The sequence below is a fragment of the Scyliorhinus torazame genome, chromosome 24 (assembly GCF_047496885.1).
Source record: "Scyliorhinus torazame isolate Kashiwa2021f chromosome 24, sScyTor2.1, whole genome shotgun sequence".
Classification (NCBI taxonomy): domain Eukaryota; kingdom Metazoa; phylum Chordata; class Chondrichthyes; order Carcharhiniformes; family Scyliorhinidae; genus Scyliorhinus; species Scyliorhinus torazame.
The window spans coordinates 44,639,543-44,652,924 of record NC_092730.1 but is presented as its reverse complement, the minus strand read 5'-3'; the positions used below and the strand labels follow the sequence as shown (position 1 = coordinate 44,652,924).

Genomic DNA, 13,382 nt, shown 5'->3' with positions numbered 1-13,382 from the left:
TTCACAACCTATCGAAAAGACAGAGAGGTGGGCAGAGGGGGCGGGGTTGCCTTGTTAATTAGGAATGAAATTAAATCAATAGCACTAAACGACATAGGGTCAGATGATGTGGAGTCTCTGTGGGTAGAGTTGAGGAACCACAAAGGCATAAAAAACATAATGGGAGTTACGTACAGGCCTCCAAACAGAGGTCAGGACCGGGGGCACAAAATGCACCACGAAATAGAAAGTGCATGTCAGAAAGGCAAGGTCACAGTGATCATGGGGGACTTCAATATGCAGGTGGACTGGATAAATAATGCTGTCAGTGGACCCAAGGAAAGGGAATTCATTGAATGTTTACAGGAGGGCTTTTTGGAACAGCTTGTGATGGAGCCCACGAGGGAACAGGCCATACTGGACTTAGTGTTATGTAATGAGCCAGACTTGATTAAAGATCTTAAAGTAAGGGAGCACTTAGGAGTTAGGATTAGTGATCATAATATGGTAGAATTCAATCTCCAATTTGAAAGAAAGAAGGTAGAATCAGATGTAAAGGTGTTACAGTTAAATAAAGGTAACTACAGGGGCATGAGGGAGGAACTGGGTGAGAGAGAGAGGGGTGAGAGAGAGAGGGGGGTGAGAGAGGGAGGGGGGGGGTGAGAGAGAGAGGGGTGAGAGAGAGAGGCGGTGGGTGAGAGAGAGGGGGTGGGCGAGAGAGGGTGTGGGTGAGAGAGAGAGGGGGTGGGTGACGAAAATCGACTTGGAGCAGAGCCTAGTGGGAATGACAGTAGAACAGCAATGGCAGGAATTTCTGGGTGTAATTGAGGACACAGTTCAGAGGTTCATCCCAAAGAAAAGAAAGATTATCAGAGGGGGGATTCGGCAGCCATGACTGACAAAGGAAGTTAGGGAATGCATCAAAGCAAAAGAGAAAGCCTATAAATGTGGCAAAGAGTAGTGGGAAGTCAGAAGATTGGGAAGGCTACAAAAACAATCAGAGGATAACAAAGAGAGAAATAAGGAAAGAGAGGATCAAATATGAAGGTAGGCTAGCCAGTAACATTAGGAATGATAGTAAAAGTTTCTTTAAATACATTAAATACAAACGGAAGGCAAAAGTTGACATTGGGCCGCTCCAAAATGACACTGGTAATCTAGTGATGGGAGACAAGGAAATAGCTGAGGAACTAAATAAGTACTTTGCGTCAGTCTTCACTGTAGAAGACATGAGTAAAAGCCCAACAATTCCGGAGAGTCAGGGGGCAGAGTTGAATATGGTAGCCATCACAAAGGAGAAAGTGCTAGAGAAATTAAGAGGTCTAAAAATTGATAAATCTCCGGGCCCAGATGGGCTACATCCCAGAGTTCTAAAGGAGATTGCTGAAGAAATAGTGGAGGCGTTAGTTATGATCTTTCAAAAGTCACTGGAGTCAGGGAAAGTCCCAGAGGATTTGAAAATCGCTGTTGTAACCCCCTGTTCAAGAAGGGAACAAGGATAAAGAGGGAGAACTATAGGCCAATTAGCCTAACCTCGGTTGTTGGCAAGATTCTAGAATCCATTGTTAAGGATGAGATTTCTAAATTCTTGGAAGTGCAGGGTCGGATTAGGACAAGTCAGCATGGATTTAGTAAGTGGAGGTCGTGCCTGACAAACCTGTTAGAGTTCTTTGAAGAGATAATAAATAGGTTAGACCAAGGAGAGCCAATGGATTTTATCTATCTTGACTTCCAAAAGGCCTTTGATAAGGTGCCTCACGGGAGACTGCTGAGTAAAATAAGGGCCCATGGTATTCGAGGCAAGGTACTAACATGGATTGACGATTGGCTGTCAGGCAGAAGGCAGAGAGTTGGGATTAAAGGTTCTTTTTCGGAATTGCAACCGGTGATGAGTGGTCTCCCGCAGGGTTCAGTGTTGGGGCCACAGCTGTTCTCTTTATATATTAACGATCTAGATGACGGGACTGGGGGCATTCTGGCTAAGTTTGCCGGTGATACAAAGATAGGTGGAGGGACAGGTAGTATGGAGGAGGTGGGGAGGCTCCAGAAAGATTCAGACAGTTTAGGAGAGTGGTCCAAGAAATGGCTGATGAAATTCAACGTGGGCAAGCGCGAGGTCTTGAACTTTGGAAAAAAGAATAGAGGCATGGACTATATTCTAAACGGTGACAAAATTCATAATGCTGAAGTGCAAAGGGACTTGTGGGTCCTAGTCCAGGATTCTCTAAAGGTAAACTTGCAGGTTGAGTCCGTAATTAAGAAAGCAAATGCAATGTTGTCATTCATCTCAAGAGGCTTGGAATATAAAAGCAGGGATGTACTTCCGAAGCTTTATAAAGCATTAGTTAGGCCCCATTTAGAATACTGTGAGCAATTTTGGGCACCACGCCTCAGGAAGGACATACTGGCACTGGAGCGGGTCCAGCGGAGTTTCACACGGATGATCCCAGGAATGGTAGGCCTAACATACGATGAACGTCTGAGGATCCTGGGATTATATTCATTGGAGCTTAGGAGGTTGAGGGGAGATCTAATAGAAACTTACAAGATAATGAATGGCTTAGATAGGGTGGATGTAGGGAAGTTGTTTCCATTAGCAGGGGAGACTAGGACAGGGGGGCACAGCCGTAGAATAAAAGGGAGTCACGTTAGAACAGAGATGAGGAGAAATTTCTTCTGCCAGAGAGTGGTGGGTCTGTGGAATTCATTGCCACAGAGGACGGTGGAGGCCGGGACGTTGAGTGTCTTTAAGACAGAAGTTGATAAATTCTTGATTTCTCGAGGAATTAAGGGCTGTGGAGAGAGAGCGGGTAAATGGAGTTGGAATCAGCCATGATTGAATGGCGGAGTGGACTCGATGGGCCGAATGGCCTTACTTCGGCTCCTATTTCTTATGGTCTTATGGTCTTATATTTAGCGGATTCGTCCATGACAAGACTGAAGAACGATCACTCGTCTATCCAATCGGTGAGGTCTGCCTCAGCGTGAGACAATATTAACAGAGTGAGAACCAGGTTAATTAGATTCAGATCACACGGTTACAATAGAACTGAATCAGGAAAACCCCGCCGTCACAGCCTTGCCATTCGCCTGAGGTATCGTGATCCTCAGGTTAAATCACCATCAGTCAGATCTCACCGTCAACGGGGAAAGCAGCCTATGGTTATCAGGGACTGAAGCGACTTAATTTACTTTGGAACTGGATCAATTTATGATGTTTCCAGGATGCGACTTCCCTCAGACTGATCAAATGATTGGTAGCCGGAAAATTAGCGCCCATTGAGGAGTTACTGGTACCTGAGGCTTAGTTGGAGTATTGGTTTTAAAGGTTAATCATGAAATCTAGAGATGAAAAGCCGGGAAAGTGGGCATGAGGATCATCATGAAATCATTAAAATGTAAAAGGTGGCCATTCGGCCCATCGACTCTGCACCGACCCTCTGAAAGTGTCCCTATGCCCCAACCACATCCCTGTAACGCACTACCCAACTTTATAAACACAAAGGGGCAATTTAGCATGGGCATTCCACCTAACCCACACACATTTGGACGTGCGACGAAATCGCAGCACCCGGAGGAAACCCATAGACAAAGAAAAAAAGTGCAAACTCCATTCAGTCAGTGACCAAAGGCTGGAATTGAACCCGGATCGCGGGCGCTGTGAGGTAGCCACTGTGACAGCGTGCCACCGTATGAGGTCATAACACGTCATCTATCAGATCAAGCATTATCTCATTGAAATACAGAGCACATTCGATAGGCTGAATGGTCTACTTCTGCTCCTCCGTCTTATACCCTGATATTGTGTAAATGTGTTCCGGTTCTTGTGTAAAACTCTTGTTAAAACAACACAGACACCGTATGTCGACTGCGTCTAATTATCTGGCGCGGAGAAGGCGATTGTGGAATACATGTCGTACCCATCAAACTCTGCTACTCACCTGACTGAGATTTGTTCTGTATCTGTAAATCACAGGTAGTGTTCGCGAGTGGAGGGAACAGTCTGCACCTCAGTCTCTGGAACAGGTTGTGAGAGCAGGATGCCTTTATTATGAGTCAATGTCTGGTACTTTTTGTGAGAGTGGAATTCAGTCTCTATCAGACATTGGTACTGAATGTCAGTGTGGAAATATTTCTGTATCTGTCAATCACAATTACTGTTTGGGAAAAGTGAGATGAATCCGTAACATCATCACGGCTGTGACAGACAGAGAAAGACACAGAGAAATGCAGGTAGAGACTATCAGGACGCACACACAGAAAAGGTGCCGATATGAAGAGACTGTTTTTTTCGGAAAATGTGTTTTCTGCTGTGTAACCGTGCTCTCTGCTGTGTAACTGTGCTCTCTCTGTCGGAACCGTCACTCTGCTGGTGACAGATCTTCACTGTGGTTGTGTCAAATCGTTCCCTGTTGTGTTCAAATCGTTCCCAGTTGTGGAAATTGATCCGCCTGAAGCAGAACCTTTCTGCGCCATTACTGAGACGAAATTTCAATTCCAGATTTGTTAAATCTTCAGATTTCTGGATTCCCAGTCCAGCGACATAACCTGGCCTTCTTGTCGTGAAGACAGCTCATTCAGCATCAATCTTTACCGATAATAGTAAGGAAGCGCCCAACATGGGGCTCGAACCCACGACTCTGGGATTATAGAGTTCCGTGCTTTACCGACTGAGCTAGCCGAGCTGCTACATTGCCCATTAAACCTCTTCTTGTGGAGAGTGGCTGCGGTGCTCATTCGGAGGGTAAGTAATGACTTGTTGGGCCGAATGGCTTTCTGCGCTGGAGAATCTACGATTCTATGAAGCAAGGAGGTTGATGCGTTCAAATGCTTCTGCTATAATGTCCACTCCTGACACCATGTAGAAATGGTCGTCTTTGAATGACTGGAAACCAAGGAGTTGTAATAAAAAAATAATTGATTTAATAATTGAGCTGCTCCTCCTGGCTTGTGCTCTGACCGCGATCCGGGGAGAATTGCAGGAATCCAGACACGTGATCATTTTAGTTGCGTCATCACGTGACCATTCGGTCTCCACTGGTCTCCCTCTGTGCTCTATTTTCTAGATTCATCATTTTAATTTTCATCCAGACTGGGAAGTTTAGTGCTGCTGCATTTGAAAAGGAACATGCATTTCTAATATTTTTCCAATGTAACTGATGTTGTTACACAAACTATTTAATCAGTGGAATTGTGCGTTTAGGGAACTCAGATTTTCGAATATCTGAAGGCTTCTCTCCAAATCGAATGGTTATTTTCCACAAGATTCAACCCCTCCTCACATAAACCCCGGGGACGCTTTGATCGCTTGAATGCAATGACTTCCTGGAGTGATTCCAGGCCGGCTTTAGAATGTATTCTATCGACCAAATTACTGTTGATTGATGCAGCTGTGATGGCCGAGTGGTCAAGTCGTTGGACCTCAAATCCGATAGCGTTTCCCCCCCGCAGATTCGAGTGTGATTCGAAATGTTTGTTCAACTCCCCGGAAAAGCTGCCGGCTCGACAATGAATCGGAATTTCGGTTGGTTGTCTGTCAACGGTACTAACATTTATCGAATTCAGTTTTTTAGAAAAACGTTCTTTTTGGAAACTAAACGAAACATAAAGATAAATAAGGAGTTCACACTCAAAGCAACAATCAATAAATAATAAAGTTTCCTGCAACGTTCGGAAGGAGAAGCAGCAACGGCAGCGAATGGAAACGTGGTTCGGTTTCATTCAGGTGAATGTATTTCTGTGTAAAAAGATCGTGGCAGAAATGGAACATTTCAAAAAAATATTTTCTTGTTCTCTTTCTGTTGTCTCTCTATATGTATCTTTCTCTCTCCCTCCCTCACTGTTTTTGTGCTTCTCCGGGGACTGATTGGATACACAGTGAAACTCAGCCCCATCTCATCCCAACTCTTTTGGACCAATACGTCCTGGTGATGGACGGTCGTGAATCAGTAGAAGAATCGACAAACTATTCCATTCTTGCTCTGTAAGAAGTTCCATTCCTGGTTGTGAGGTGGCTCTGGGATAAAGGGATCGAGAGCTGACGAGTCTGACTCTTACTCTGCAAATCATTTCGTGCGCACTTGTAGAAAGTGGATGTGTCTGAGAACAGGAGAAAAGCAGATCATGGGGGTGTGATTGATTTTACTGAACGGGACCTAGAAAAGTGACGGAAACTTCGAAACAGTCAGCTTCTGACTGAGAGATGGTAAGGAATTACGGCTGACATTGAGGCAGTTCATAGTGAATTCTTACAGCAGATCGAATCTTGAAGCGGTGTTGGCATATTGTTTTCGAAGAGACTGACATAGTTTCTGAAAAGATCAGTTGTGTTTGTTTTTGTTTTGTCCAGTAGTTTGGGGAATCTATTTGGAGCGGGTGCAGTTGGTCAATATCTGTGTCTCTTGCTTGCCCAGCTCACCGGGCAGCAGCAGCTCCATTCCTCGCCAAATGTGTGGACACAAACGGCAAACCCACATTATTGTATCCCCGTGGAAGTTCGAACCCCGCTCGCAGCGGCTCTGCTCTGGAATATTTACTCAGCTCCATAAACAAACCACTGACCACACAAATGATCGGGGCTCCCTTTGCATCTCATTGATGGTTTTCACCCAATTTGGCTGTTTCGGGAATGAAAGTAAAAATTTATCGCGTCTGGTAATTAGTATTTTTAAATAAACTGCACTAAACGTATGAAACAATACTTAATAAATGATAATTAACGAATATTAATCAATATTTAAAAAGTGTTCTGCAACGATTGGAAGGAAAAGCCCATCCCATCAGGGCAGGATATGTTGGGAATGGACCGGAGTGAAACATTCCCAGACCATGTCCAACATGTTTCTCCTCAGCATGAAAACTCCCTGCGGAAAGACTGAAACAGACACACATTTGATCACATCATGATTAACATCACTCACACCTTAACCATGAGGCCACTGATGAAGTCATGATGACTTCGAATTTCTCCTAAAATGCCAACTGAACCCACTGACTGACAGAAATACATTACCGACGTGATTGGCGAGGCGCATCCACAGACCGACTTGGCGAGTGGTGCAAACTGACATCACTGCTTCTGATCAGCGCCAGAACAGAGAGATAAATGTCACATTGTCCATTCATATTTCTGATTTATAATTGTGTGGGGAAACTGATGGGCTTTGGACGCAATTAAAAGTTGCTTCAAGTGAGATCAAATCAGCGGCTGGCTCGTTGGTCTGGGGAGACCTGTGCCACACAAAGCAACAGAGTCTGCAGATAGAGAATGAATCGAATATTTACATGTCACACCAGAGAACACGTCGGAGAACACTTCAGCAGTCAAGGGCATTGAGCCTCTGATCTCCGGGTAAGCGTTCTGCAAGGCGTCCTTCAGGACACGCGACAATGAAAATCGCCGAACAGAAACTTCTAGCCAAGTTCCGCATTCATGTGTACGGCCTCAACCGGGACCTTGGATTCATGTCGCATTTCATTTATCCCCCACCATCTGGCCTGGGCTTGCGAAATCCTACCAACTGTCCTGGTGTGAGCCAATTCACACCCCTTTAACGGGGGGGGGGGGGGGGCGGTTATCCTATCTGGTTTAGCACAGGGCTAAATCGCTGGCTTTAAAAGCCGACCAAGTCAGATCAGAAGCACGGTTCAATTCTCGTACCAGCCTCCCCTAACAGGCGACGGAATGTCGCTTTTCACGGTAACTTAATTTGAAACCTACTTGTGACAATAAGCGATTTTCATTTTCATTTTCATTTCATCCCTGGACCTGTAAAGACTTAATTACCTGCAAATGCTGGCATTCAAAGCATTGTCTTGCATTTTTGACTTTGCCTATATATATATATGTTTCCGGAACATACCTCTTCATTCACCTGAGGAACGAGCAGTGCTCCGAAAGCTAGCGTTTGAAACACACCTGTTGGACTTTAACCTGGTGTTGTAAGACTTGTTACTGGGCACAGCAGGGACTGACAGATAAAGATTCATTCACCACCCAAATGTCTATATGCACCTCCCCCAACACACGCGCATGCCCACTGCCACTGAAAGTTTTGTCATGATTCTGATATGCAGACGTTTTAACGGAAACTAGCAAACAACATAATGATTTTGTCCACTCAATAACAATATCAGAGATTGATCATTACAGATTTAGTTCAACCTTCACAGAGATTTTCAGAGTATGAAAGATATTGAATGAATGACAGACTCTCATACAGTCCCAGAGACTCTCGCAAAGCGATTTAACTGAATCCCAAATACAGATAGTTGCAGAAGATATGTAACAAGCCGAAGAATGATTAGTATATTACAAATATGCAATGAATCTGACTCTGCCATATAGTGTCAGAGACTGAAAGATGCAGCAATTGTATTTCAAAATTGATCGCACTTAGCAGGGTGGTAGTGTCAAATAACCGGATGGTGCGAATCCTCAATGTGCAAATGGGACCTTGTCGCCACAATGACTGTGCAACGGTCACTCTGAACGTCAAGACTATGGGAGACAGAGCGCCACAGACTGACTCCTACTTTCCACAGACCACCACTGACTGAATCATGGTGAATACCAAGAGCTGAGTTATGTTGTCAACACTCACATAGAAATGGCACACAGTATAAAATGGCGGGATCGTGGAAAATGTGGACCGTTTTCCATGACCGGAAGCCACCACTGGAAAAAGGCAGATCCATCAGATAGGATTCGCCCTCACCTCCAATGTGTCAGCTCAGCCTTCAGCAGATTGAGAAAGAGAATACTTGAAGAGCAGCTTCATGACAGAATCGTTCGGAGTGACTATTGCACAGTGCTTACTCAGCAACGGCAAAGACTGGTCCCGTATGTGTTTTATTCTGTTTTCAGTGGAGGCCAACAAACCAAAAATACTCCAATTTACTCAATGATCCCAGTACGAAAAGCAAGGGACAAAAAATGTTTCTTTTGATTTTATTTCAACAACGAAACCAAATTGAAAAGGAATTAAAAGCGCATTGAGCTGATACAATAGGCTTCGAAAAGCAATGGTTTGAGTGACGGCCGCTTGTCGGTTGGCTCGTTGGTCTAGGGGTATGATTCTCGCTTAGGAACTTCCGTTAGCGATAAAATGCGAGAGGTCCCGGGTTCAAATCTCGGACGAGCCCTGTTCATGTTTAATCAGTACGATCCATGTGGTGTCATTGACTGAATTCGGGAGCAGGTTTGAGCTCCAGAGAATGTGTCAGTACAGAACACGTGAAGAAACTAACGCGACATTTAAAGATCGTTTCACCATGGTGCAGGACTCTGAATTTATCCTCAGATATCAAGTAAAACAAACGAACGCTTGTGCATCCAGGTAGTTTGCTGAATGCAATGTTTGTATGTAACCCCGATAAACCTTTGATTTATTTGCTGAATCTCTGCCTTTAAAATAATCAATGTCCCGCTTCCGCCGCCTTCTGAGGCAGAGTTCCAAAGTCGCACAACTCTCTGGGAGTGAGAAATTTCCACATCTCCATCCGAAAAGGGCGACATCCTTGTTTTTACCTGCCCAGTAGTTCTGGTCTCACCCACAAGCAGCGACATCCTTTCCACGTCCACCTTGCCAAGACCATTCAAAATCTGATGTACTTCAATCAAATCAGCTGTCGCTCTTCACATCTCCATTGGAAACAAATGCAGTGTGTCTAACCTTTCCTCATTAGAAAACCCGCTCATTCCTGGACCAATCGAGGAAACTTCCTCTGAACCGTATTTACCTAAATAAGGAAACCAAAACTGCACAGAATTAGCGAAATGTGTAGCTCCTGGAATAAAAGGGACAGTAGCAATATGGATATAAATGTGGTTGAATAATCACAAACAGAATATAATGGCCAGTAGAGAATTTTCGGACTGGAAGAAGGTTTGTAGTGTTCGACATGGTTTCCTACTGGAATATTTGCTTTCCCTGGTGTATAACAATGTGCTAGAACATGGTGTAGAGGGAACAGTTTCAAAGTTTGATGATAGTACAAACTTGGACATTTTCTGAACTGATACGTGGACAGTCTAGAACTTCAAACGACGAAAGATGATTTTCAGTCTGGAGACGTGTGAGATGAATGGTTTAGACTAAAAACCAGGCAGGGGTTGGTTTAGCACCCTGGGGTAAATCGCTGGCTTTTAAAGCAGACAAAAGCAGGCCAGCAGCACGGTTCAATTCCCGTACCAGCCTCCACGAACAGGCGCCGGAATGTGGCGACTATGGGCTTTTCACAGTAACTTCATTTGAAGCCTACTTGTGACAATAAGCGATTTTCATTCATTATGCATTTTTTAAGGGAATATAGAATCATAGAATTTACAGTGCAGAGGTGGCCATTCGTACCATGGAATCTGCACCGGCTCTTCAAATAGCACCCCACTGAAGCCCACGCGTCCACCCTTTCCCCGTATCCCAGCAACCCCATCTAACCTAAGGGTAATTTAGCATGGCCAATCCACCTATACTGCACATCTTTGGAGTGTGGTAGGAAACCGGAGACCCGGAGGAAACCCACGCAGACACAGGGAGAACACAGGCAGTGATCCAAGTGGGAATCGAACCTGAGACCCGGCGCTGTGAAGCCATAGTGCTAACCACTATTCTACCGTGCTGTCCCTGAATCATGCTGAATACCAAGAGCTGAATTATGTTGTCAACACTCACATAGAAATGGCACACAGAATAAAATGGCGAGGTCGTGGAAAATGTGGACCGTTTTCCATGACCGGAAGCCACCACTGGAAAAAGGCAGATCCATCAGATAGGATTCGCCCTCACCTCCAATGTGTCAGCTCAGCCTTCAGCAGATTGAGAAAGAGAATACTTGAAAAGCAGCTTCATGACAGAATCGTTCGGAGTGACCATTGCACAGTGCTTACTCAGCACTCAGCAACGGCAAAGACTGGTCCCGTATGTGTTTTATTCTCTTCGCAGTTGAGGCCAACAAACCAAAAATAACCCAAGTTAACCATGGTCCCAGGACGAAAAGCAAGGGACAAAAATTGTTTATTTTGATTTCATTTCAACAACGAAACTGCGAGGGCAGCATGGCGGCACAGTGGTCAGCACGACTGCCTCACGGCGTCGAGGTCGCAGATTCGATCCCGGCTCTGGGTCACTGTCCGTGTGAAGTTTGCACATTCTCCCGTGTTTGCGTGGGTTTCGCCCCCAGAATCCAAAGATGTGCATGCTAGGTGGATTGGCCACGCTAAATTGCCCCTTAATTGGGAAAAAATAATTGGGTACTCTAAATTATTTTAAAACAAGGTGAAGACTGTGGATCCCGCTCCTGCTGTTTAATACAGATCACTCTAACTGGCACAGTGAGCAGAAAGAAATTCGTGTTGTTTGTGTGCATTTCACTCCAATTTAAAACGCTCCTGAATGAAAGTGTCCGTGTCACACGGCTCCCGTTCAGCCAGGAGATTGCACCAGTCCACAATAAATGTATTTATGCAATATGTTTCTGATGTTCTGTGTGTCATCACATTGGACTCTTACTCTGGTCTGAGACATTACCTTGTCCTTGTGCCCTGGATGCTGCCCTTTTCATCCTGTTTCATTAATAACTTTTTACTGGTAACAATTATGTAACTTACTTAGTGATTAAGTTATTCAGCCACTCGGAGTGTTTTAAGCTCATTTTGTAAACGGAACTTTGCGTGGCTCGTATTTTTGTCCCGTTTAACCCACCTACTTACTATTGTTTCAGACTGAGAACTTAGTTATTAATGTTGAAGATTGTCGTTTATTTAAACTAAGTTTCCACTCAAAACATATTGATGCTGGTTATTACATAAGGAACCCATGGGTGATGAAAACAATTGGTGAATTTTATTTGAGGAGTGTCCACTCCTTTTCTGCCCTGACCTGCGGTATCTAATTAAATAATTCACCACTGTGATGGGCAGGAACTGAATCTGGGTCAAATGCTGGGACAGTCACCACTATACCACCACCTGTCCCTGGGCAATGTTGCCCCCTCTGTATTTATAGAACGAATACACAAACAATGAAGCGGGTGAATGTATTAAATCAGGGATTCGATATTCTTGTAACCAATATGGCTGCAATGGGAATCTTTCATATTCCGATAGATCGGCTAAAGCTGGGTAGCTCAGTCAGAAATCAGATATCTGGGGATTTCAAGATGATTACTACAATGATAATATTTAACCATGTTAATGTTCTTTTGCTCCAATTGAAATGTGTTACGAATACAGAGTTACCGTGTTGTACAACTCGCGTTCAACCAGGGGATGGCAGCAGTGCGCAATAGTTTGGATATCATGTTTGTGTCCACAGATCTCGATAGGAATGGAGCTGCTGCTTCCCGGGGAGCTGCCAAGCAAGAGGCACAGATATTAACCAACTGCACCCGCTCCAAATAGATTCCCCAAAATATTGAACAAAACAAAAACAAGCACAAATCATATTTTAAGAAAGTATGACAGTGTCTCTGAAAACAAAATACCAACACCTCATAAAGAATCGGTTTGCCTCAACTAATTCAATATCAACCGTTTCAATATCAGCCTTAATTCCTTACCAGTTCTCAGACAGGCACCGACTGGTTAAAAGTCTCCTTAACTTTTCAAGGTCCGGCTCAATAAAATCAATCACAGGCCCATGATCTGCTTTCCTCCTGTTCTCAGACACATCCACTTTCTACAAGGGCGCACTAACTGGTTTTCAGAGTAAGAGTCAGACTGCAGTCACCTCGTTCTCTCTCGATCCCTTTACCTCAGAGCCACCTCACAACCAGGAATGGAACTTCTCACAGAGCCAAGAATGGAATAGTTGTCGATTCTTCCACTGATTCAGGACCGTCCATCACCAGGACGTGTTGGTCCAAAAGAGTTGGAATGAGATGGGGCTGAGTTTCGCTGTGTATCCAATCAGTCCCCGGAGAAGCACAAAAACAATGAGTGAGGGAGAGAGAAAGAAACAAAGAAACAGATAGAGAGACAAAGGAGAAACAAGAAAATATTTTTAAAATATGTTCCATTTCTGGCACGATCTTTTTACCCCGAAATCCGTTCACCTGAATGAAACCAAACCACGTTTCCATTCGCTGCCGTTGCTGCTTCTCCTTCCGAACGTTGCAGGAAATGTTATTATTTCATGATTGCTGTTTTGGGTGTGAGTTCCTTATTCATCTGAATATTTCCTTCAGTCCCCCCCAAAAATGTTAAGTATCTGACAGAACTTGATTAACGTTCAAACCGCTTATTTACAAACAATCGGAAAAAGCATTAATTTTCGAGTCAGAGGCTTGTGCGGGGAGTTGAAGAAACAATTCGAATCACAGTCGCTGCGAGCAGGATTCGAACCTGCGCGGGGAAACCCCATTGGATTTCAAGTCCAACGCCTTAACCACTCGGCCATCGCAGC

General features: G+C 44.4%; 2 non-coding genes across 2 annotated transcripts; one reads left to right on the top strand and one right to left on the bottom strand.

Moving 5' to 3' along the window:
* Nucleotides 1-9,032: 9,032 nt before the first annotated feature.
* trnap-agg (transfer RNA proline (anticodon AGG)) lies at nt 9,033-9,123 on the top strand. Its single transcript is given in 2 exon segments — nt 9,033-9,068; nt 9,088-9,123. It is a non-coding gene; the product is annotated as a tRNA-Pro (tRNA).
* Nucleotides 9,124-13,300: 4,177 nt separating this feature from the next.
* trnas-uga (transfer RNA serine (anticodon UGA)) lies at nt 13,301-13,382 on the bottom strand. The gene has a single exon. It is a non-coding gene; the product is annotated as a tRNA-Ser (tRNA).